Here is a 24,900-nt window from a genome sequence, read left to right on the forward strand (position 1 = left end):
GGCCCCATGGAGGCTTCTCTCTGCCTTTTCCAGCCCTGTTTCCTCCCAGGAGATTCCTAGAGAGGCCTCACGGAGGCTTCTCCCCCACCTTTTCCGGCCCTGTTTCCTCCCAGGAGATTCCTAGAGAGGCCCCATGGAGGCTTCTCCCCGCCTTTTCCGGCCCTGTTTCCTCCCAGGAGATTCCTAGAGAGGCCCTACAGCGGCTTCTCCCAGCCTTTTCCAGCCCTGTTTCCTCCCAGGAGATTCCTAGAGAGCCCCCCATGGAGGCTTCTCCCCACCTTTTCCGGTTACAGTTTCGGAGGCTCAGGTTTGTAAGTGGAAAATGGTTCTTGAGAAGAGGCAAAAAAAACCTTGAACACCCGGTTCTTATCTAGAAAAGTTTGTAAGTAGAGGCGTTCTTAGGTAGAGGTTTATTTATTTATTTATTTATTTATTTATTTATTTATTTATTTATTTATTTATTTATTTATTTATTTATTTATTTATTATTTATTTATTACTTAGATTTGTATGCCGCCCCTCTCCGAAGACTCGGGGCGGCTCACAACATGTAGAAACAAATCATAAGTAAACAGACAAATTTTAAAATATTTAAATATTTTTTTAAAAAAAATTCCACGGTATTCTGCATTTTTTTCAACCACCCTCATTCCATTTATCTTCCTGTCTTTGCCAAAAGAAGAAGAAGTGGTAAAATTCCTAAAAACACTCTTGGGCTTTTCAATGACAAGATGGTTACAGGATAATGTTCTGAGTTGTGGCGTATCTTCTCAGCACGTCTGAGGTCTCCTGGGCTTCTTCCAGCTTATCTCCAGGGAAGTCATCAGGAGATGGTCTTATGGGGATGTTTCAGATCCAGAAGGGCAGGCAGCCTGAAGATGATGGATAGTCCAAATCTTGTGCACCCACACAAATCAAAAACATAAGCTAGAAAGACATTCTGATGACATTCTGAAAGTGGTTTAGGAAAAAAAAACCCAGAAGAAAATTTATAACAAAAACATATAGATCAGTGATGGCGAACCTATGGCATGGGTGCCACAGGTGGCACATGGAGCCATATCTGCTGGCATGCGAGTCATTGCCGTAGCTCAGCTCCAATGTGCATGTGTGTGCCAGCAGCTGATTTTTGGCTCACACAGAGGCTCTGGGGGGGCATTTTTGGTTTCCGGAGAGCCATCAGGGGGATGGGGGAGAGTGTTTTTACCCTCCCCTGGCTCCCGGAAGCCTTTGGAGCCTGGGGAAGGTGAAACACGAACCTACTGGGCTCATCAGAAGTTGGAAAATAGACAACCGGACCAGATTATCTCAGGGACCGCCTTCTGCTGCTCGAATCCCAGCGACCAGTTAGGTCCCACAGAGTGGGTCTTCTCCGGGTCCCATCAACTAAACAATGCTGCTTGGTAGGACCCAGGGAAACAGCCTTCTCTGTGGTGGCCCCGGCTCTCTGGAACCAACTCCCCCCAGAGATTAGAATTGCCCCCACCCTCCTTGCCTTTTGTAAGCTGCTTAAAACCCACCTCTGCCGTCAGGCATGGGGGAATTGAGATGCTCTTTCCCTCTGGGCCTTTACAATTTCATGTATGGTATGTCTGTATGTATGTTTGGTTTTTTATATTAATGGGTTTTTTAACCATTTTTAGTATTTATTGGATTATTATTGTACAATGTTTTATTACTGTTGTTAGCCGCCCCGAGTCTTCGGAGAGGGGCGGCATACAAATCCAATCAATCAATCAATCAATCAATCAATCAATTTCCAGCCTCCAAAGGGATTCCGGTGGGTGGGGGAAGCTGTTTTTGCCCTCCCCAGGCATTGAATTATGGGTGTGGGCACTTGCACATGCGCAATAGCATGCTCACACGGTCTTTTGGCACCCACGGAAAAAAAAGGTTCACCATCACTGGTATAGGATTACTGTGTTGGGCGTAACCCAACATTCAGATTTTGTCATGACAATACAGTGATACCTCTACCTATGAGCACCTCTATATACGAACTTTTCTAGATAAGAATCGGGTGTTCAAGATTTTTTGCCTCTTCTCACGAATCATTTTCCACTTACAAACCCGAGCCTCCGAAACTGTAACTGGAAAAGGCAGGGAGAAGCCTCCATGGGAATCCCCTGGGGGAAACAGGTCCAGAAAAGATGGGGAGAAACCTCTGTGGTGCCTCTCTAGGAATCGTCTGGGAGGAAACAGGGCCGGAAAAGGCAGTGAGAAGCCTCCATCAGGCCTATCTCGGAATCTCCTGGGAGGAAATGGTCGGAAAGATGGGGAGAAGCCTCTGTCAGGCCTCTCTAGGAATCTCCTGGGAGGAAACAGGGCCGGAAAAGGCAGTGAGAAGCCTCTGTGGGGGCTCTCTAGGAATCTCATAGGAGGAAACAGAACCGGAAAAGGCAGGGAGAAGCCTCCATGGGGCCTCTCTAGGAATCTCCTGGGAGGAAACAGGGCCTCCACCCTCCCTGTGGTTTCCCCAATCGCACACATTATTTGCTTTTACATCGATTCCTACGGGAAAAATTGCTTCTTCTTACAAACTTTTCTACTTAAGAACCTGGTCATGGAACGAATTAAGTTCGTATGTCGAGGTACCACCGTGCTCCGAACCTGTGTGCACCTTTAAAGCCGTGTTGCTCCATCCCTTTGTGGTCTTCACTCCCGAAGCTGGTGAACTCATTCAGCTGCAACCCATTGAACTGAGAAACCACTAATATTCCACCCTCCTCCCCACCCGTCGTTACATTTCTCCCCATCCCATTGTCTAAATCCAAATGTACCCTTTCTAATGTATTCCGACTATCTGCGCTCTTTATGACTTATTCATGGGCTGGAATCTGAAATCCCAGCCAAGGGTGGAGACCAATGTTTATCCGGTCACTCACACCTCGATTAATGCAGGACGGTGCTTAGAGGGGTCACATGGGCTCAGCTGTTGTCACGCGATGGGTTCTACGATGCGGTTACGGGTAAAATTCCGTTTTGCTTTCAGGGGGGGCGGGCGTGCCCTTCCGCCCAGTGGAGAGGATGAATGGACACAGGTATGGCAGAGCCAGGAAGGATGTATCAAAAAGCAAGCTAATGGACAGAAAGTGCCTGTTCGCTGACAGATTAATTCCCTTCCCTGTCAACTTGCATCATTCTGGAAAGCATGTGATGGGAGCTAGCTCCCACCAGGATAGCACCTGCTGCTTTCCCATCTGCCGAATGCAATTGCTTCTTTGATTGCCCATTTTTCAGCTTAATGACTTTATTCCTTTTTTTTTTCCCCTCTTCCCCCTCCACCTCTCTCTCTCTCTCTCTATTGGTAAAGGTTTCTCTTTTTTAAAAAATACAGTTTTAAAGAAAATGGGGAGGTTAGTCGTCATTGTGGAAAATGTTTATTTATCAAAGGGTTCTCCTGCGCGTTGGTTGGTGGTTGTTTCGGTTTGTTTTTAATTTGGAAAGAAAATTTGGAAAGAAAAAAAAGGACAGGCTTACGATTCCAAAGGTTTTGATGGGGGAGTTGAGATAGCTCTTCCCCCTAGGCCATTACAAGTTATGCATGGTATGTTTGTGTGTATGTTTTGGTTTTATAATAGGGGTTTTTAGTTGTTTTATTAAATTGGATTGTACATGTTGTGTTTATTATTATCTCTGGGGGGAGTTGGTTCCAGCGGGCCGGGGCCGCCACAGAGAAGGCTGTTCCCCTGGGTCCCGCCAAGCCTTCTCTGTGGCGGCCCCGGCCCTCTGGAACCAGCTCCCCCCAGATATCAGAGTTGCCCCCACCCTCCTTGCCTTTCACAAGCTCCTTAAAACCCACCTCTGTCGTCAGGCATGGGGGAATTGAAATTTTCCTTCCCCCTAGGCTTATATAATTTATACATGGTATGCTTGTATGTATGAGTGGTTCTTTAAATTGGGTTTTTTTAGATTGTTTTAATATTAGATTTGTTTACATTGTCTTTTTATATTGTTGTTAGCCGCCCCGAGTCTTCGGAGAGGGGCGGCATACAAATCTAATAAATACAAATACAAATAAATAAAATAAATTTCCATCCATTTTTTCTTAGTCTGACCTTTGGGTCCTTTGGAAAATAGCTTCCTCTCTGTGGCAGCTCCTCAAATATTGGAACACTGCTATCACGTCTCCCCAAAGTTTCTCTCTCTGTGTGTATTGTGGGGCTGAATGCAAGCCTAAATTTAAATTCAGCCCAGTATTTTGGTTCATGAATATTCCCGAGGAAGTCACGGCGATAACATCACTAAAGTCTCCTTTGCCCAGTTGGGGCAAAAAAAAAGGGGTAAATTGCAAAGCTGTTGTAACCAGCGATGAATATTGAACTCATAGGCCATTACAGTTGCCGCATTTAATTTCTTTTGTTTGTGTGTTTTTGCGTATGTGGTCAGCTTTTGTGACACGGTCCTATTTTTCCAGAGCTAAAAGGCTTTTGTTCTGTTTGGAGCTGGGGGGAAGAGAAGCAATAATAACCAGAAAAGGCCTTTGAATCCAGTCCAAGCTGGTTGAGTGAGTGTGGATTCATCAAAGCAGGGTGCATCATTGCCTATTGAGCATCTGTCGGAGATGGAACTGGCAATTTGCAGAGAGATATTATCTGTAATTTGCTCCTTCGCACTTTTACGTGTGGCAAGGAAAATCTTGGGGAATTTGAATGCTGACTTCCCCTCTTTGCAAATTTAGAGATAAACGCTAGAGGTTTCAATGATTTTTCCTCTCCTCTGGATCACCCCACTCCAGCAAACGACACAAAGGAGAAAATGGGAAGAATAAAACAATCCTTTCTGCTAGGTACTTATGGAGATCTAGTCAAGCAGGGAACCAGCAAGAAGTTTTTAAGGAGGAAACAAACCAGCAGCATTTTTGAAGGAGGGAATTATGACTTTCTTTCCTTTTTATTTTTTATGGAAACATAGCTGAGTGCCTATCGTACAGGGTGCATTCCAAAAGTAATGCAAATATTATTGATCTTTTAATAAGAAAGTGAACACAAGAACAAGGGGACACAATCTGAAGTTGGTTGGGGGAACACAAACAAGATCATATGCTGCAACGTCCTGCCTGTCGGCGACTACTTCAGCTTCAACCACAACAACACAAGAGCACACAACAGATTTAAACTTAATATTAACCGCTCCAAACTTGACTGTAAAAAATATGACTTCAGTAACCGAGTTGTCGAAGCGTGGAACTCATTACCGGACTCCATAGTGTCATCCCCAAACCCCCAACACTTTACCCTTAGATCATCCACGGTTGACCTATCCAGATTCCTAAGAGGTCAGTAAGGGGCGAGTACAAGTGCACTAGAGTGCCTTCCGTCCCCTGTCCTATTGCTCTCCTATATCTCCTATACCTTTCTTCTATTCCTATATCTCTTCTTCTATTCTTTCATTGATATGTTCTATTACTTTATCTTCTTTTCTATTATTTCTTAGATATATTTTACTATGAGTATCTCCTCTATAACCTTCATCATGTATTTTACTATGTGTATATAGATATATACCCACTAAAACCCTCATTGTGTATTGGAGAAAATAAATAAAAAAGTAAATAAAAAAATAAAAAATATTATTTTACTGAAAGAGTAGTAGATCCTTGGAACAAACTTCTAGCAGACGTGGTTGGTAAATCCACAGGAACTGAATTTAAACCTGCCTGGGATAAACATATATCCATTGTAAGATAAAATACAGGAAAGAGTATAAGGGCAGATTAGATTGGCCATGAGGTCTTTTTCTGCCGTCAGTCTTCTATGTTTCTATGTTTCTATTATTTTTTAAGTAATTTATTGAACAGATTTGCACAAACACTTAAAATTCTTCAAAGTGCTGTCCTTGGGCCTCTACACATTTTTTCCAGCAACTCTGCCATTACTGGTACGTGCCTTGGAAGGCATCTTCGGGGACCTCTTGCAAAGTCTTCGTCACGGCTGATTGGATCTCTTCTACAGATGAAAAATGCGCTACGAGTCCACGAGTTCCTGGATAAATACCAGGTGCCAACACTGCTGCACCCCACCCTCTATAGTCCTGACATCGCCCCAGTAGACTTCTTTTTGTTCCCAGCCCTGAAAGGAACCTGTTTTTCGTCCATAGAAGAGATCCAATCAGCCATGATGAAGACCTTATGAGACGCCTTCCAGAGCACGTACCGGTCATGGCAGAGTCGCTGGAAAAAATGTGTAGAGGCCCAAGGACAGTACTTTGGAGAAATTTGTTTGTGCAAATCTGTTCACGAAATTACATTTTAAAAAATTGCATATACGGTTTGGTGTAGTGGTTACTATAGTGGTTACAGTTGGGGTGGGTTCTAATTTTTTTACTACTGGTTCTGTGGGTGTGGCTTATTTTGTGGGTGTGACCTCATGGTCATGTGACTGGGCAGGCATGGCTTTCTGGTCACGTGACTGGGTGGGCGTGCCCAATTCAATGTCACTCACATCAAGGGGTGTCTTGCCTGGCCCCTCACATGACCTTTAAGCCACCCCTGGTCACATGATCGTCAAGCCACTCCCACCTGGTCCCATGGCCAGCAAGCCACGCCCACAAAATAAGCCATGCCCAAAATGTGGTAGTAAAATTTTTTGCAGCCCTGCACTGGATTGGGTGGCATATAAATGAAATTAATAAATAAAATAACAAATTAATAAATATTTTGAAAGCTGGACAGTGTTCGGAAACTTCAGATCGTGCAGAATGCAGCTGTGAGAGCAATCGTGGGCTTCCCCAGGTATGCCCATGTCACACCAACACTGCGCAGTCTGCATTGGTTGCCGATCAATTTCCGGTCACAATTCAAAGTGTTGGTTATGACCTATAAAGCCCTTCATGGCATCGGACCAGAATCTCTCCGGGACCGCCTTCTGCCGCACAAATCCCAGCGACCAATTAGGTCCCACAGAGTTGGTCTTCTCTGGGTCCCGTCGACTAAACAATGTCGTTTGGCGGGTCCCAGGGGAAGAGCCTTGTCTGTGGCGGCCCCGACTCTCTGGAACCATCTCCCCCCGGAGATTAGAACTGCCCCCACCCTCCGTGCCTTCCGTAAACTCCTTAAAACCCACCTTTGCCGCCAGGCATGGAGGAATTGAGATATCTCCCCAGGGCCAATACAATTTATGTATGGTATGTTTGTATGTATGTCTGATTAATAATGGGTTTTTTAAAAATGTTTTTAAATTATTTGATTTGTTATGAATTGTTCTATGGCTGTTGTGAGCTGCCCCGAGTCTACGGAGAGGGGCGGCATACAAATATCAAATCAAATCAAATCAGTAAGTAAGTAAGTAAGTAAGTAAGTAAGTAAGTAAGTAAGTAAGTAAGTAAGTAAGTAAGTAAGTAAATAAATAAGTAAATAAGTAAATAAGTAAATAAGTAAATTAATTAATTTTGCCATCCGTTCGCTTTATGCCAAAGAGACTCAAAATAGAAATATCTTGAGAGCTCATGGGTAGGGATAAATCTTCCCACCTGTGGAGGACACTTGGTGTCAATTTTTTTATTATTATTAAAGATAGCTCTGTCTCTTCTTAACGGGAAAACGGATGCATCCTTTCACCATTTCCATATTTCTTATGACAACAGGCAGTATATTTGAGTTTTCTGACAAGGTTACGTAAATGTGAAGACTTAGAGGAGAAGGAAGGAATAACTGAAAGGCGAGGGGGAAGTGGAGACGCAGAAGAGGAGAACATAGCCACTGACAAAGGGTGAAATTATCTTTAATGGGTGAGAGACAGCTGTGACCCTTGTATGGACAAATGATGGAGAAAGGATGTTTTGACAGCTTGCACACTGTCCTTTCCGATACAATGAGACAGATGGAAGAACTTGATTTTAATCCCAGTTTGTGTAAGGAGTATCTTGCACAGGGTTGGAACTGTAGCATGTTTTTTTTTCTCCCAATAATAAATAATAAAATGACATGTGGAATATGTAGAGATCAGTAGAACCACAGCATTGCATTAATTTTGCAGAAAAATAGAGTTTATTCCCTTAAAATGTTATTCCCTTGAATTGATTCCCATCACTCACACAAACACTCACTATGATGTGTCCAATACTTCTGTCTCCTATTTCAACTGGAGCTGAGCTTTTAGCGTTTGGGAGGCATATTTTAGCTTGTTCAATATTTCAGTCGGGATGTTATATGGCAAATGATTTAGCTTTACTAGATAAATGGTCAAAGCAATGGAAATTGCAGTTTAATGTTTCCAAATGTAAAATAATGCACTTGGGGAAAAGGAATCCTCAATCTGAGTATTGCATTGGCAGTTCTGTGTTAGCAAAAACTTCAGAAGAGAAGGATTTAGGGGTAGTGATTTCTGGCAGTCTCAAAATGGGTGAGCAGTGTGGTCGGGCAGTAGGAGAAGCAAGTAGGATGCTTGGCTGCATAGCTAGAGGTATAACAAGCAGGAAGAGGGAGATTGTGATCCCCTTATATAGAGCGCTGGTGAGACCACATTTGGAATACGGTGTTCAGTTCTGGAGACCTCACCTACAAAAAGATATTGACAAAATTGAACGGGTCCAAAGATGGGCTACAAGAATGGTGGAAGGTCTTAAGCATAAAACGTATCAGGAAAGACTTCATGAACTCAATCTGTATAGTCTGGAGGACAGAAGGAAAAGGGGGAACATGATCGAAACATTTAAATATGTTAAAGGGTTAAATAAGGTTCAGGAAGGAAGTGTTTTTAATAGGAAAGTGAACACAAGAACAAGGGGACACAATCTGAAGTTAGTTGGCGGGAAGATCAAATGCAACATGAGAAAATATTATTTTACTGAAAGAGTAGTAGATCCTTGGAACAAACTTCCAGCAGACGTGGTTGGTAAATCCACAGTCACTGAATTTAAACATGCCTGGGATAAACATATATCCATCCTAAGATAAAACACAGAAAATAGTATAAGGGCAGACTAGATGGACCATGAGGTCTTTTTCTGCCGTCAGTCTTCTATGTTTCTATGTTTCTATGTTCATTGCGTTATTGTTCTTCTCCTTTTTGGTAAACCTCCCTGGGAGAGATCAGCCTTAAAGGTGGCCTAGAAATCTTTTAATTAATCCAGCCAACCAAGAAATGTAAATGTCATAAATAAGTGTAATGAATAATAAATAAATCAAAATAAAAACATGCTGGCTGTAGCTAGGAAGCCATTCCCCCCTAGGCTTATATAGTTTAGGTATGGTATGCTTGTGTTGTATGGTTTTATATAATGGGATTTTAGATATTTTTCTTCTTTTAAATATTAGATTTGTCTATTGTATGCTGTTATTATTGTTATGAGCTTCCCCGAGTCTGCGGAGAGGGGCGGCATACAAATCAAATAAATTATTATTATTATTATTATTATTATTATTATTATTATTATTATTATTGGGCCTTCTCCAGGTCCCGTCAACTAAACAATGTCGTCTGGCGGGACCCGGGGAAGAGCCTTCTCTGTGGTGGCTCCGACCCTCTGGAACCAGCTCCCCCCAGAGATTAGGATTGCCCCCACCCTCCTTGCCTTTCGTAAGCTCCTTAAAACCCACCTCTGCCGTCAGGAATGGGGGAATTGAAACATCTCCCCCTTGCCCATGTAGTTTCTGTGTATGATTCAACTGTGTGCTTGTTTTTTATATATTGGGGTTTCTTTTGGATTTTTTAACCTAAAACTGCAATTTAGATTGCTAAATATTAGATTTGTTACTATGTATTGTTTTTTTACCATTGTTGTGAGCCGCCCCGAGTCTATGGAGAGGGGCGGCATATAAATGCAATAAATCTAATCTAATCTATTATTATTATCATCACAAAATGTAATGGAGCCAAATCTTTTTTCCCCCGCCACCTCTCCTGCAATTAATACCAAACTTTTGGAAGAATGACAGTCTCTATCATGGGGAAAGGATTATGCCAGAGTGCAAAGTTTTTTGTGAATAATAATAATAATAATAATAATAATAATAATAATAACAACAACAACAACAACAACAATGAGGAGGGAGGAACAAGTTGAAAATGAGCAAGCAAAACTACTGTGGGACTTTTGACTTCACACTGACCAAATTTTGAAACATAACACACCAGACATCATGATTGTGGAGAAAAAGAAAGTATGGATCATCGACATCACAATCCCTCGAGACAGCAAAATTGAGGAGAAGCAGCTAGAGAAATTTGCAAAATACAAAGATCTGACAACCGAGCTGCAAGGACTCTGGCATAAGCCAGTGAAAGTGGTCCCAGTGGTCTTTGGCATGCTGGGCGCAGTGCCAAAGGATCTCAGCAGACATTTGAAAACCATCGGAATTGACAAAATCTCCATCTGTCAATTGCAAAAGGCCGCTTTACTGGGATTGACATACATAATTCGCCGCTAGGTCACACATTCTTAGGTGCTTGGGAAGTGCCCGACTGGTGATGAAATACGCAATCCAGCATAGTGATCTCATTTGCTGTGTTGTATTGTTAATAATAATAGTAATAGTAATAATAATAATAATAATAATAATAATAATAATAATAATAATAATAATAAATTTTGTTTAAACCAGACATGAATGGATTAATATTCCCTCCCTTTTATGGCATAGAACCCTAAGTCAAACATCACAGCAATAAAAATTTCGTGCAAAAAAGGCCCCCCAATTTAGCTCAAACTTTCTCATCTGCAATCGCAGAACTTTACCTTCCCCAAATGGAAGGAAAACGACGGGAGTAAAATTAACTCTTATAAATGATTAATTTGCATGTACTCCATACAGTCAATGGAATAAATGGAAAGCAATTATGAATAAATAAAATAATATATATAATCTCAGTAAGTAGTACACTGGTACACATTGGAAAGCCTAATTAATGCAAGGAGAAAATTATTATGCAACCGTGATTGAGTTAAATAAATCATGGGATTGAGAAAAATAGGATGTGCAAGGGAAAAAAAGAGACTCTTTTGAGGAGTTGGCAGCTGTAGGATACAAAAAAGAGAAAGCGAGAAAGAGAGAGAGAAGGGGGGGGGAAAAAGAACCTGAATCGGGGTTTAAATAAAAAGCAGCAGCTATTAAGAGCTGTCATCTTTCAAAGCATTTTATTTGCAATTAAATGCAATGAAAACATTTGCGCAGCAGAGTTGACATTTAAAGGGTTTGCTCCATTTCTTTTCACATGGCACTTTATGAAATGGACACACCACTTTTCTTTTAACAATGCTCGTGCAAAATGGATCCTCTGTCAGGTGTAACTGGGATCATCTAGTACAGTGTTTTTCAACCAGTGTGCCGCGGCACACTAGTGTGCCGCGAGACATGGTCAGGTGTGCCACAAAGCTCAGAGAGAAAGAAAGCAAGAGAGAGAGAAAGAAAGAGAGAAAGAAAGCAAGAGAGAGAGAGAAAGAAAGCAAGAGAGAGAGAGAGAGAAAGAGAACAAGAGAAAGAAAGAGAAAGAGAGAGAGAGAAAGAGAAAGAAAGCAAGAGAGAGAGAGAGAAAGAAAGAAAGAAAGAGGAAGGAAGGGAGAGAAAGAGGGAGGGAGAGAGAAAGAGAGCAAAAAAGAGAGGAAGGAAGGAAGAGAAAGAAAGAGAGATGGAGAGAGAGAGAGAAAGAAGGAAGGAAGGGAGAGAAAGAGGGAGGGAGAAAGAAATAGAGCGAAGGGGAGGAAGAGAGAGAGAGAGAATTTTTTTGTCAAAAATTTTTTTAGCGCCCCCCCCCCCCCGCTCAATGTGCCCCAGGGTTTCGTAAATGTAAAAAATGTGCCGCGGCTCAAAAAAGGTTGAAAATCACTGATCTAGTATACTGGGGTGACAAAAACTGGGTGAGACTTCACCTTAACATCACTACTAGAAAATAATAATAATAATAGTAATAGTAGTATTTATTTATTTATTTATTTATTTATTTATTTATCAGATTTGTATGCTGCCCCTCTCCGTAGACTCGGGGCGGCTAACAACAATGATTTTAAAAAAAGCATGTAACAATCCAATTAATAAAACAACTAAAAACCCTTATTATAAAACCAAACATACACACAGACATACCATGCATGACTTGTAATGGCCTAGGGGGAAGGAATATCTCAACTCCCCCATGCCTGGCGGTATAAATGAGTCTTGAGTAGTTTACGAAAGACAGGGAGGGTGGGGGCAGTTCTAATCTCCGGGGGGAGTTGGTTCCAGAGGGCCAGGGCTGCCACAGAGAAGGCTCTACCCCTGGGGCCCGCCAAATGACATTGTTTAGTCGACGGGACCCGGAAAAGGCCAACTCTGTGGGACCTTATCGGTCGCTGAGGTTCGTGCGGTAGCAGGCGGTTCCGGAGGTAATCTGGTCCAATGCCATGTAGGGCTTTAAAGGTCATAACCAATCCAGCCTAAACATCTTGCTGATTCTGCAACCAACAATAATAATTCAAGCACAAATCTGACAGCTTCTTCCAGTCTGGGTTAACTGAGAGAGACAAAGAGGAGGCGAGATCAAGTTTTCAAGAAAGACTTTAATATTCTCTGAGAAAATTGCAAGTAAAGAGGCAGAGAGCCTTACCCACCCACCCTAAAAAAAATAGATTAGTGCATTAAAAGTTGAAAGGCTGCGTATCAGGAGACCGGCTGCATTGAACGTAGCCTTCGGCATAATCCACTCGTGGGTCTTAGTTACCGTTTCAAACCTTTTGCTTTAATTTGCGTTGTGAAGGCTGCAAACATTTTCTTTCAATTACAGGGAGAGGAGAGAGGTGACTTTAGAATCCTTGGCCAACCCTACACAAGCACCAGGATATTGCGGTTTTGTGTATTACCAACTGTGGGGCATTTGGGGTGCTCAGGGAGGGGCATGTCGTGTCCTTTTACGACAGCTCATTTTGGGGTAGCTTTTAGGGCAGCTCGTTCACCTTTAGTCCCTACCTGTCACTCAGCGCTCACCTGTGGCTCCCAGTAGCATGCGCTGCGGCCATACCTTGGGCAACAGCTTCAACAGGCTGGCCAAACCAGTTTGAGATTAGCCAGAAATGTTTTCAAAGTAAGTTATGCAAGTGGTTAAGAGTGGTTATGAAGCCTACACCTTCATTGTTACACCCACACAGAACAACAATCTATCCTCCCTCCCTCCCTCCCTCTCTTCCTCCCTGTCTGTCTGTCTATCTGTCTATCTGTCTACCTACCTATCCTCCCTCCCTGCATCTATCTATCTATCTATCTATCTATCTATCTATCTATCTATCTATCTATCTATCTATCGATATATCTATCGATATATCTATCTATCTACCTTTCTTCCTACCTACTTATCATCCCTCCCTCCCTCCATCTATATCTATCCACCCATCGATCCAGCTACCTACCTACCTATCATCCCTCCCTATCTCTCTCTCTCTCTCTCTCCCTCCCTATCTACCTACCTACCTACCTACCTACCTACTTATCATCCCTCCCTCCCTCCATCTATATCTATCTATCCATCCATCCAGCTACCTACCTACCTACCTACCTACCTATCATCCCTCCCTCCCTCTATATCTATCTATCTATCTATCTATCTATCTATCTATCTATCTATCTATCTATCTATCTATCTATCTATCTATCTATCTATCTATCTATTTACCTACCTACCTACCCACCCACCCACCCATCCATCCATCCATCAACCTACCTACCTACCTACCTACATACCTACTTACCTACCTACCTACCTACCTACCTATCCATCCATCCATCCATCCATCCATCCTACCCACCTACCTACCTACTTACCTACCCATCCATCCATACATCTATTTATCTATCTGGTTTTCCTGAACCAGTAGCAAGCCGCTGGTGATGCCATGATGAGGTCATGGAAACCAAGTTTCCAGCATTGCATATGTGATCTTGTTTTGGGGGGGGGGGGTTTGGGGGAGGGGGAGGGATTTTTATTTGTATTTTTTAGCACTGCACATTCTCAGCAGGAAGAAAACCAGTAGCATTGTCCATTAGAAGCCGCCCCTAGTTAAGTCAAAGGCATCCTTACCATCTTATCCACCCCATCAAACCTATACAGGTAAAAGGAAAATAACCCAAGAGAGCAAACAAAGGTGTGGTTTAAAATAGAGAGATAAAGGGCGGGGGGAGGCTCTTCTCTGTAGAGTTTCCTCTAATCAAATAGTTTGAATTCCTTTGAATTCCTTTTCCCTATTCCCCCCCTCCCTCCAGCTGCTGTCGATCCTCGATTTGTTCTCACCTTTCGGTTTCTTACTAAAACACCTTAGTTAATCCCAGGAGTTACTCTACTGATGCTGGCGGCTAATTTAATTCCCTGTCCAGCCTTCGAGTCTTTTGTCTGCTTCACAGTCAGTCGTCCTCGTGGCCTTTAAACTCCCCATCAGGCATCTTTTCCTTGGCTACATTTTCTCTTTCTCCCCCATGGTTTCACAGCTTTTCAAAACGAGATTCTCAAGTTATCGAATCTACCGTTGATTTTCCTGGTTCCTTTGAGAATTCTCGCTATTTTTTCCCTTCCGTCTTGGGTTTTTTTTCTTCAACTCTGGCCTCTTCCCTCATCATATGAAGTTCAGGAGAGTTTTATTTCATTTCAGTTTGACCGCTTTCTTCATCGGGACCGGCTGTTATTGTGGCTTACAAATCAAGCCCATCTTCTGCCTTCCAGGCTCATGATGTTACTGCTAGATTAACAGAGCTGGGATGGATCTTGCAGGTCAACTAGATATATATATCTTGCAGGTCAACTATATATATATATAGTTGACCTGCAAGATATAGTTTCCCCGATAGTAAGACACCCCCGATTGTAAGACGTATCGGGGGTTTCAGGGGGGTCGGCTAATATAAGCCGTACCCCGAAAGTAAGACATATGTCATACTTTCGGGGAAACACAGGGGTATTGCCGGGGGGGGGGAGCCCGATGACGTCGCTTCCAAGCTCCCCGCGCGCCCCTTGCCTTCGCCTCGCCGTGGCGCCACTGCCTCCTCCCCGGCTTGGCAAAGCGAAGGACGGCGCTGGTCCGAAGCGAGCCGAGCGGGCGGCGGCTTGCAGCGAAGGCGGTCCCAGCAACCGAGTCCTGCCGAGGCTCGGCTGCAAGCGGCCAGCGAGGCCGACCAGCTCCGAGGCGAGCGGCCGGAGCTGCACCCTCCTTCGCCCGCCTCCTTTCCGGCAGGCAGGTGGGGCTGCCCAACTGCGCAGAGCGGCTCCTCCCCTCCAGACACACGCTTCCCCGACACGCGTCTGTGGCTCCACGCGTGCACGCCGCTTGGAGCCCTGAGGTTGAACTTGGAAAAGGGCTCACGAGGCTCCTGTCCCGCGGCTGCCCTTCTGGATTCTGGGGAGATGCCTTCGGGAACGCGACCCTTTCAATTTTTTTCCAATGTAAGACATACCCCGAAAGTAAGACGTAGTGGAGCTTTTGGGGGTAAAAAGAAAGAAAGACACTGTCTTACTTTCGGGGAAACACGGTATATATATATATATGACAGTCTTGGTATATATATTTGTTTTCGTAGATTTTCACGGGTATATATATGTAGATTGTTCTGAGTTCGGGTTTTGCCCCGTGTAATATTTTGAGTGTCTATGCGACGTTTCGGTGAAATCACATTCACCATCATCAGGATGAAGTTTTAAGCTTCGTGCTGTTGTAAATATGGAATTCCTTATACTATTTCCTGTATTCCTATAGAAGGAAGGCAGCTCAGGTCTCGCAGTGTTCGCCTGAGAACAAGGACAGAAACACCAGTCTGAGCTGGAATTTTAAAATTAAGGGAGACTAGGATACATACATACATACGTACAGACTAGGATACATACATACATACATACATACATACATACATACATACATACATTCATTCATTCATTCATTCATTCATTTATTTATTTAGTCCAATACACAATGAGGGTTTTATTGGGTATATACACATAGTAAAATACTCAGAAACCAGGAATGGAAACAATATTTTATCTCCAAATTGGTTGCAAGCCTACAAGGAGTTAAGCTGCTTGCAATTCCACCGAAGGCAAAGTGATGTTGCAGCTCTTCATTTTGTGCAGGGCTGCAAACTCTATTTAAGCTGCAATGGTGCCCATTTCTGGAACATTTTCAGCCCTACCAGTTTTGATGAGTTGTTGCCAACTGTGATATATAAAAAATAATTCCTCCTCAGCTGTTTTGATGTTTTTTTCCCGTAACTATTTTGCTCAGGAAAAGAAAAGTACAGTGATCTTAAAAATAACTATAATGAGCTTTTATTAAGCATTAAGTGCACCTGCTGCATGCAATTATTTCTTTATGCTTTATCCATAATCCTTCATTATTTCCGAACACAAGAAAAAACAACGCGTTAGGAACTGTCACAGCAAATGAGCTATTCTTCCCATGAGATGTATTATTTACCTTACCAGCCATATTCTTAACATACCAATGGAGAATAATTTTTTTTCTCTGTATTTTTGTTACCATCTACTGATCACCAGCAAAGATGATTAGAGGAGTGGAACATATAAAACATATAAAGAACAGTTGCTGGAATTGGATATGTCTAGATGAATGAAAAGGAGGATTAGGGGATGAAATAATATCTAAAGGGCCACCGCCTGCTACCGCACGAATCCCAGCGACCGATAAGGTCCCACAGAGTTGGCCTTCTCCGGCTCCCGTCGACTAAACAATGTCGTTTGGCGGGCCCCAGGGGAAGAGCCTTCTCTGTGGTGGCCCCGGCCCTCTGGAACCAACTCCCCCCGGAGATTAGAACTGCCCCCACCCTCCCTGTCTTTTGTAAACTACTCAAGAATCATTTATACCACCAGGCATGGGGGAGTTGAGATAGCTCTTCCCCCTAGGCCATTACAAGTTATGCATGGTATGTTTGTGTGTATGTTTGGTTTTATAATAGGGGTTTGTAGTTGTTTTTTTATTATTGGATTGTACATGTTGTGTTTATTATTGTTGTTAGCCGCCCCGAGTCTACGGAGAGGGGCGGCATACAAATCCAATAAATTATTATTATTATTATTAAATTATTATAAGGAAGGTAAGAACCTAAGAAGAGCCATGCTGAATGGGGCCAAAGCCCATCGAGTTCAGCATTCTGTGTCACACAGTGGTCCATGGGGATCTTGAGCAGAAACAGAAGGCAAGACCCTCCCTTTCCCCTGACCCCCAACAAATGGTACCCAAGGGAACCCTGCCTACCTCAACCAACATAGAAGCGGCAGGCACATGGACATCCGTTTCAATAACCACCGATACAATCTGTCTAATCCTGCCTTGAAGCTATCCATGCTGACAGCTGTCACAACCTCTTCTGGAAGTGAATTCCGTAAACCAAGGACCCTCTGGGTGAAGAAATATTTCCCTTTATTTGTCCTCACTTTCTTACCTATGAGCTTTAGGGAGTGCCCCTTCGTCCTAGTATTGTGTGATAGAGAAAATAATTTTTCTCTCTCCACCTTTTCTATCCCATGCATGATTTTATACCCTTCGATCAAGTCACCCCTTAAACACCGTCTTTCAAGGCTGAAGAGACCAAGGCGTTGCAACCTGGTTTCATAAGGGAGGGGCTCCATTTCCTTGATCATTCTTGTTGCCCCTTTTTGCACGTTTTCCAGAAGAGAGAGTCAACTTATTCTCCAAAACACCTGAAGGCAGGACAAAAAGCAATGGGTGGAAACTAATCAAGGAGAGAAGCAACTTAGAACTAAGGAGGAATTTCCTGATAGGGGGAAGCTGTTTTCACCTTTCACCTGTGGGCACTTGCACATGCATGATAGAAACATAGAAACATAGAAGTCTGACGGCAGAAAAAGACCTCCTGGTCCATCTAGTCTGCCCTTATACTATTTTCTGTATTTTATCTTAGGATGGATATATGTTTATCCCAGGCATGTTTAAATTCAGTTACTGTGGATTTATCTACCACGTCTGCTGGAAGTTTGTTCCAAGGATCTACTACTCTTTCAGTAAAATAATATTTTCTCATGTTGCTTTTGATCTTTCCCCCAACTAACTTCAGATTGTGTCCCCTTGTTCTTGTGTCCACTTTCCTATTAAAAACACTTCCCTCCTTAACCTTATTTAACCCTTGAACATATTTAAATGTTTCGATCATGTCCCCCCTTTTCCTTCTGTCCTCCAGACTATACAGATTGAGTTCATGAAGTCTTTCCTGATAAGTTTTATGCTTAAGACCTTCCACCATTCTTGTAGCCCGTCTTTGGACCTGTTCAATTTTGTCAATATCTTTTTGTAGGTGAGGTCTCCAGAACTGAACACAGTATTCCAAATGTGGTCTCACCAGAACTCTATATAGCGGGATCATAATCTCCCTCTTCCTGCTTGTTATACCTCTAGCTATGCAGCCAAACATCCTACTTGCTTTCCCTACCGCCTGACTGCACTGTTCACCCATTTTGAGACTGTCAGAAATCACTACCCCTAAATCCTTCTCTTCTGAGGTTTTCGCTAAATGATTGCGCAAGCTTACACTTTTTCGGCACCCGAGGAAAAAAAGGTTCGCCATCCCTGGTATAGGGTCTCCTGCCTAAGCAGGGGGTTGGACTAGAAGACCTCCGAGGTCCCTTCCAACTCTGTTATTCTATTCTAACTTTGTAGACTGTACATGGAAAGTTTATCAGCTAAGTTTTCACCTTGGACTCATCCTAATGAAATATGGGCAGGGTCATGTCAAACTTTAACTAACTGGAAAATTACTGGGTTTTTTTTTTTAAACTAAATATTTAAGATCAGGGTTTATCTCTACTACCTTAACAGCCGAGACATCTGTCATCTGCATCAGACTTCCTTTGGATTGCTTTCATTTGAAAAAACCCCATCAAGCCTCAAACAGCAATGTGTAATATGTCACTGGATGTGAATATGAAAGGCAGGTCTTTGCCTTCGGATTGAATTGGGTTCCATTATCCCTGATCCTTGGCCATAATGACTGGAAGTTTGGGCAACTGAACTCTAATAGAAACCAGAAACTCACAACTTCCCTAACCTTAATATAAATGAGTGCAAGGCAACAAAGAGAAGGAGAAGGTCACAAACTTGGTTTTTAGTCTATTGAAGTCAGATCTCTTTACATCAACCATCTCCACCCTGGTCCCTTTCAATGGATTGTTGAAATCTCCAAGTACCACTGCATCCAAAAAAAAGCATAACAAAGAATGTTCTTTCTGCGCCAACTCAGGAAGCTCAAACTGCACAAGGAGCTGCTGATTCAGTTCTACAGAGGAATCATTGAGTCTGTCATCTGCACCTCTATAACTGTCTGGTTTGGTTCTGCAACCCAACAAGACCGACACAGACTTCAGAGGAGAATCAGAACTGCAGAAAAAACAACTGCTGCCAACCTGCCTTCCATTGAGGACCTGTATACTGCACGAGTCAAAAAGAGGGCGGGGAAAATATTTACTGACCCCTCACATCCTGGACACAAACTGTTTCAACTCCTACCCTCAAAACGTCGCTACAGAGCACTGCACACCAAGGCAACTAGACACAAGAACATTTTTTCCCCAGACGCCATCGCTCTGCTAAACAAATAATTCCCTCAACACTGTCAAACCTTTTACTAAGTCTGCACTACTATTTTTTTTCTCATCATTCCTATCACCCTTTTCCTCCCATTTATGACTGTATGGCTGTAACTTGTTGCTTGTATCCTTAAGATTTTTATTAATGTTGTTTCCTTGTTGCTTATTTGATCCCTATGACAATCATTAAGTGTTGTACCTCATGATTCTTGACAAAATGTATCTTTTTCTTTTATGTACACTGAGAGCCTGTGCGCCAAAGACAAATTCCTTGTGTGTCCAATCACACTTGGCCAATAAAGAATTCTATTCTATTCATCAGAGTTGTGGTGCATAGAGTGGTGCAAGAGAGTACATGGCTCCACAGCATTCTCCAGCCAGCATAGCTTGTGGACTTCAACTCCCAGAATTCTCCAGCCAGCATAGCTTGTGGACTTCAACTCCCAGAATTCTCCAGCCAGCATAGCTTGTGGACTTCAACTCCCAGAATTCTCCAGCCAGCATAGCTTGTGGACTTCAACTCCCAGAATTCTCCAGCCAGCATAGCTTGTGGACTTCAACTCCCAGAATTCTCCAGCCAGCATAGCCTGTGGACTTCAACTCCCAGAATTCTCCAGCCAGCATAGCCTGTGGACTTCAACTCCCAGAATTCTTCAGCCAGCATAGATTGTGGACTTCAACTCCCAGAATTCTTCAGCCAGCATAGATTGTGGACTTCAACTCCCAGAATTCTCCAGCCAGCATAGTTTGTGGACTTCAACTCCCAGAATTCTCCAGCCAGCATAGATTGTGGACTTCAACTCCCAGAATTCTTCAGCCAGCATAGCCTGTGGACTTCAACTCCCAGAATTCTCCAGCCAGCATAGCCTGTGGACTTCAACTCCCAGAATTCTTCAGCCAGCATAGCCTGTGGACTTCAACTCCTAGAATTCTTCAGCCAGCATAGATTGTGGACTTCAACTCCCAGAATTCTCCAGCCAGCATAGATTGTGGACTTCAACTCCCAGAATTCTTCAGCCAGCATAGATTGTGGACTTCAACTCCCAGAATTCTTCAGCCAGCATAGCTTGTGGACTTCAACTCCCAGAATTCTTCAGCCAGCATAGATTGTGGACTTCAACTCCCAGAATTCTCCAGCCAGCATAGATTGTGGACTTCAACTCCCAGAATTCTCCAGCCAGCATAGCTTCTGGGAGTCTAGAATTCTGGGAATTGAAGTCCACAGTTGCCAAGTTTGAAGACCTCTGATCAAGGCCATCCCGGCTGTTGAATTCTGGGATCTGCAAATTGCCAAAGGTGGGAAACATTGATTTTAGGCTGTGGGCTCCCTAGTCCTGCCAGTCATTCTCTTGAATTCGATTTTGTTGTCTCAACAATCTTTCCTAGGCCTCCCCCCTCCATTCTGTTTACTCTCTCCCCTTTAAGATCTCTTTCTGTATAATGGATACAGATGTTTGTAATAAGCCATAAAATTGCAATCCATCTCTTGCGATGCCATAAAAATCACAGTCCCACAGCCAGACAACCTAGTGATGGATTATTACTCGTCTAATGCTACAGTTATGAAAGAGTTTAGAAGGTTGTTGTTGTTGTTGTTTTAAAAAAAGGGATTAATGGAGATAAAAAATAGTTCCACAACAAAAGGATACACAGTTTGTGGTGCAACTAATTCTCCACCTGCCTTTCAAAGAGCTTTTTATTTTTTAATGTGAGAAGAACCCACACTGTCTCAAATAAATCCCTGGTTGGAACCAGGGTGGGCAATTCGGCGCCTCAAACATTGAGTCTTAGGATACCTGACTGAGTCAATTTATTATTTTTTAATTATTTATTATTTAGATTTGTATGCAGCCCCTCTCCGCAGACTCGGGGCGGCTCACAACAAAGTGAAACAATTTACAACAAATCTAAATTACAGTTTAAAAATATTTTAAAAACCCCATTTTCTAAACAAACATACATACAGACATACCATGCATAAATTGTATATGCCTGGGGGAGATGTCTCAGTTCCCCCATGCCTGATGACAAAGGTGGGTTTTAAGAAGTTTACGAAAGGCAAGGAGAGTAGGGGCAGTTCTAATCTCCGGGGGGAGTTGGTTCCAGAGGGTCGGGGGCCTCAGAGAAGGCTCTTCCCCTGGGGCCCACCAACCGACATTGTTTAGTTGACGGGACCCGGAGAAGGCCCACTCTGTGGAACCTAATTGGTCGCTGGGATTCGTGTGGCAGCAGGCGGTCTCGGAGATATTCTGGTCCAGTGCCATGAAGGGCTTTAAAGGTCATAACCAACACTTTGAATTGTGACCAGAAATTGATCGGCAACCAATGATCTCCTGTTGCCTTCTTTTTAAATTGCTTTTAAACATGGGCAAAAGGATCCCCCATTTCCATTATTTCATAAATGGAGGATGTAATATAAGTATGTAATACAAGTATAATGCCCTTCATGGCATCGGACCAGAATATCTCCGGGATATAATTTATATATATAATATAATTTATATATTAATTCGATTTCTATGTTGCCACTCCTTAGAATCTCCCAGGATAGACCTGTTAGAGTAATACAGCTTTACTCCGGCAAGATTCAGTCTATCTGAGTGTTGGTTATGACCTATAAAGCCCTTCATGGCATCGGACCAGAATATCTCCAGGACCGCCTTCTGTCGCACGAATCCCAGTGACCAGTTAGGTCCCACAGAGTTGGCCTTCTCCGGGTCCCGTCGACTAAACAATGCCATTAGGCGGGACCCAGGGGAACAGCCTTCTCTGTGGTGGCCCCGGCCCTCTGGAACCAACTCCCCCCAGATATCAGAGTTGCCCCCACCCTCCTTGCCTTTCATAAGCTCCCTTCCCCTAGGCTTATAAAAAATTTATGCATGGTATGTCTATATGGATGATTGGTCTCTTAAGTTGGGGTTTCTTTTTAAAATTAACTTAAATATCAGATTTGTTTATATTGTTTTATTACTGTTGTTAGCCGCCCCGAGTCTGCGGAGAGGGGCGGCATACAAATTTGATAAATAAATAAACAAACAAATAATAATAATAATAATAATAATAATAATAATAATTTGCAAGTGAAGCAGACAGTGGAAGAAGAGAAGCATGCATTAGCTGACTATGTGAAGGAGAGCAAAGAGTCAGTGTTGATGGAGGTCAACAATAGGAAGCTTCTCAAGGTGAAACAAACTGAGGACCAGTACAGAAAAACTGTAACTCAATGTCGTATGGACAGTTGGCGGAATAAAGCATTGCATGGCCAGTTCTTGGAGAAGATTGAAGGCAAAATGGATAAAGAAAAGACCTGGTCATGGCTTACAAGTGGAACACTCAAAAAGGAGACAGAAGTACTAATACTGGCGGCACAAGAACAGGCCATTAGAACAAATGCTGTCAAAGCCAGAATTGAAAAATCAACAGACGATCCAAAGTGCAGACTCTGTAAAGAAACAAATGAAACAATCGATCACATACTCAGCTGCTGCAAAAAGATCGCACAGACTGACTACAAGCATAGACATGATGCTGTGGCACAGATGATCCACTGGAACTTGTGCTGGAACTACCATTTACCAGCAGCAAAGAACCGGTGGGATCATAAGGTCGAAAATGAGCAAGCAAAACTACTGTGGGACTTCCGGCTTCAGACTGACCGAATTCTGAAGCATAACACACCAGACATCCTGATTGTGGAGAAAAAGAAAGTATGGATCATCGACATCGCAATCCCAGGAGACAGCAGAATTGAGGAGAAGCAGCTAGAGAAATTAGTGAAATATGAAGATCTGAAAACCGAGCTGCAACGACTCTGGCATAAGCCCGTGAAAGTGGTCCCAGTTGTACTTGGCACACTGGGCGCAGTACCAAAGGATCTCAGCGGACATTTGAAAACCATTGGAATTGACAAAATCTCCAACTGTCAATTGCAAAAGGCCGCTTTACTGGGATCGGCAAACATAATTCGCCGCTACATCACGCAGCTTGGGAAGTGCCCGACTGGTGATGAAATACGAAATCCAGCATAGTGATTTCGTTTGCTGTGTTGTATTGACATAATGATAATGATAATGATAATGATAATGATGATGATGATGATGATGATGATGATGATGATGATAATAATAATAATAATAATAATAATAATAATAATAATAATAATAATTTATTCGATTTGTATGCTGCCCCACTCATCAAGCTACTTTTAAAAATTGCATTCCACCCATTGCAGGAATCATCCTTCCCATCTGGGTTTGCCACTTTTGCTGTTGTCCAAGTGACGCATACAACTCTGTTGTGCACAAGAGTCAAAGGTTTCTGGCAATTTGTCTTTATTTATAAGAGGGAGGGAGAGAAAGAGGGAGGAAGAAGGGAAGAAGGAGAAAGAGAGAAAGGGGGGCAGAGAGGAGAAGGAAGGGGGAGGAAGGGAAAATTTATTTATTTATTAATAGGATTTGTAGGCCTTTATTAATGGGATTAATTAATTTATTAATCTATTAAAGGGATTTGTAGAAATAAGGAAGGAAATTAAGGAAGGAAAGGAGGGAGGGAGGGTGGAAAGAGAGAAGGAGAAATAGAGGGTGGAAAAGATGGAAGGAAGGAAGAAAGGAAGATAGGAAGGAAGGAAGGAAGATAGGAAGGAAGGAAGAAAGAAAGATAGATAGGAAGAAAGAAAGAAAGAAAGAAAGAAAGAAAGGAAGGAAGGAAGGAAGATAGGAAGGAAGGAAGAAAGAAAGGAAGATAGGAAGGAAGGAAGGAAGAAAGGAAGGAAGATAGGAAGGAAGGAAGGAAGGAAGGAAGGAAGGAAGGAAGGAAGGAAGGAAGGAAGGATGGCAAAATTAATCCTGATCTCCCCTACTGGTGTGACAAACAGGTTTTGTCTTCATTAAAAAAAATACAGTCAGTAGGAGGGGGGAAAAATAACCCTTGAATCCATTTATGTTTTCAATTTGCTCTGAACTGTTTTTGAACGACTCGGGTCAGGACCTAATTTCTGAAGCAATCTTCCTGGCATTTTATTGTTCACCAGTGACTTGTACATGATTAAAGAATCTGCCAGGAAAATTCACGCACCCCCACCCCAATTCTCTCTAATGATATTATTCTTTTTAGAGTATACAACCCCGCTCCCCTCCTATCCTCTATCTCATGTATTGGGTTTGTCAGTATTGGTAAACCGAATGCAATTTGAGCACCAAGAATATGGATTCTTTCTACTTCGGGGAGGAAAAAAATATAGTTTTGAATCTCCACTGTCTTTTTATTACTGTGTATGTTTTACCATCATCCAAATATATTAAGACAGACCAATATTGGCAATCAAATATTTATATCTGAGTTTCAGAGAGGAGCGCTTTATCCATTTAAGTGTGAAACAGCCATATTGGTTCTTACA

This window comes from Erythrolamprus reginae, chromosome 10, assembly GCF_031021105.1.
Source record: "Erythrolamprus reginae isolate rEryReg1 chromosome 10, rEryReg1.hap1, whole genome shotgun sequence".
In the NCBI taxonomy this organism is placed as follows: domain Eukaryota; kingdom Metazoa; phylum Chordata; class Lepidosauria; order Squamata; family Dipsadidae; genus Erythrolamprus; species Erythrolamprus reginae.